The sequence below is a fragment of the Haemaphysalis longicornis genome, unplaced genomic scaffold (assembly GCF_048455015.1).
Source record: "Haemaphysalis longicornis isolate Haplotype H1 unplaced genomic scaffold, Haemaphysalis longicornis Haplotype H1 scaffold_5, whole genome shotgun sequence".
Classification (NCBI taxonomy): Eukaryota; Metazoa; Arthropoda; class Arachnida; order Ixodida; family Ixodidae; genus Haemaphysalis; species Haemaphysalis longicornis.
In genome coordinates, this window is record NW_027526385.1 from 135,925,312 (window position 1) to 135,927,496 (window position 2,185).

At 53.1% G+C, this 2,185-nt stretch overlaps 1 pseudogene across 1 annotated transcript; it reads right to left on the minus strand.

Moving 5' to 3' along the window:
• Positions 1-1,010: 1,010 nt before the first annotated feature.
• Positions 1,011-1,921, minus strand: LOC144139410 (NEDD8-conjugating enzyme Ubc12 pseudogene; annotated as a pseudogene). The gene is made up of 2 exons (XR_013316194.1): positions 1,848-1,921; positions 1,011-1,760 (listed from the first exon to the last, which is right to left on the minus strand). The product of XR_013316194.1 is annotated as an NEDD8-conjugating enzyme Ubc12 pseudogene (transcript).
• Between the last annotated feature and the right edge of the window lie 264 nt (positions 1,922-2,185).

Consider the following 2,185-nt stretch of genomic DNA (forward strand, 5'->3'; position numbering starts at 1 on the left):
CCTTATTCTATTTTCTGAGGCCCGCAAAATACTAATTTATCTCTGGAAAGACAGAGGCCATAAAATGAAAACTCGCTATGAGTAAAACTCTAATTGCCCAATAATTAGTACCCTTCAGCAATTCAATCTACCTGAAGTAGAAAGAAAAGCTTAAATGAAATTAAATATATATCCCTTTTTGCATACCCCAAATCCAACTTTGCATGCCCAAATATATAAGTGTAACAGGTAGAGTCCAATCCAAACGCTCAATAGGGTCCTTCAAAATCAGTTTATAGCTGCTGAGAAGCGGCACAAGTGGTTGCGTTCAAGCTCTTCTACCACTGGTTCGGCTTTAAACCATGTAATGACGCCCTTCATCGATGGGAATTCCGCCTCATGACACCTCGGCAAAGGTGCGCAACGGTGGGGTCCGGCTTGTTTCTTCTTCCTAAGGCGGCCCCCAGCATTATTGACGGGTTCGTGAAAACGACAACTTTATTCTTGCTCCCCAGAGTTGAGAAGGTGGTCGAAAATGAGCCAAAATCTGCTCGGTGAGGCTCACCTCTGGAGTTCCCTTGGTCGCCGGTTTCTTGCACCAAAAATGTGGACAAAGGGACGAGCCGCCAAGACCCGTTCTGATGAGTGCTTTAGTGGAACATGGGTATGATGATGATGATGGGCACGAGGGAGGCGAGGAGTCATCCTTTTCGACAAACCCGAATTGTTTCGTCTGCAGGCTTTCACAGACCACACATTTTTTTTTGTAACGCCAACGGACAAAGCTCAAGCTGAAACAGTGCTGCTGTTAAAAACCATTCGAAGTCCAATTGGACTCGCCCAAAGCACCAATAAATAGGTAGTGCAGTTGGTTCCAGTCGGCCCAAAGGTATTTTGCACGGGTCCAAGTGAACTTGCAATGGTTTTTTTTTTTTTCGGCTGGGATGGACACAGCAAAGGAGACAGTCAACTCGCGTCCCGCACTCTCCCCGCTCGCGTCCGAAAGCGAATTCATCTCGCTAGGAGCTTCTACTTTATTTTGTTCCTCACGGAAGGAGACAGCGCTCGCGGCCCTCGGGCAGGCACCTCTGGAACAGCTTGTCGCCGACCGTTCCCCCAACCATGGCCAGCTTGACCGTGCTGGCGAAGAGCTGGCTGTCCGCGGCCAGCATGTCGGCCGCCTCCCTGTTGAGCGGGTCCTCCGGATTCGGCTCCACGAAGAGGTGCAGCAGGCTGCACACGAGCGAGCCCACGCTGAGCACGGGGCTCCATTCGTGGCGCAGGATATTCAGGCACACGTTGCCTTCGAGGTCGATGTTGGGGTGGTACACGGCCGTGTCGCATCTCACCCGAGGAGGCTCGTGCGGGTAGTCGGGGCCCACGCGGAAGCTGAACTCGAAGCGTCCGCCCTTGTAGAAGCCCTCGTCCGGACAGATGACCACCTTGAACGCGAGCAGGTCGTCCGGGTCCGGGAACTGTATCTCGCAGCCGTCGCCGAGGCTCAGGTCGCTAATGTCCTTGGCGATTCGCAGCCGGGCGCTAGAGACGCGCGACGCCGCCACCGCATTGCTGGCCGCCTCGCGGCTCTTGTGCTGCTCTCGCTTGAGGGCGAACAGCTTCAGCATATTGGCGCTGCTCGGAAGAAAGCGGCGAATCCTGCAGGCAGCGTTGCTTCAGCTACGAACGGGCCTTCGAGGCGTACACGTAGTTATGTGCAGGAACGAGCAGTGTCAGTGTCTAGGTGGCTCTGTCCAAGACCGAGCCCGGCAACGCCGTTCCCACTGCAGCAACGAATGGCAAGCAACTGTTCAACGCATGCACGATGTCGCGCGAAGTGAGACCAACAAATACAGGCGCGAGCTACTCACCAAATTAATGTCTTCAATACACTTCCAGGCGCCACGCAGCGACTTGCGAACTGTTCGGCAAACGCACGCGGAAGCGCTGGCGTAGTGGGTGATGTTGATGACGATACGGCGAGTACCCGTTCGAAGGCTCTTTAGGAATACCTGAATCGAATGCAATGGGGCCGTTTGTTGCATATTCGTTGACCCCAGACGGTGAGACGTGATTTCCTGGCACCTTCCGTGCATTTCAGAGAAGTCCCACGCCCCTAATATGTCATGTTAGATTGTTATAACCTAAGCACTTCACATTTTCATATACATTGCTGTTGGTCTGTGTACAATAATGCTACGGCCGTCAA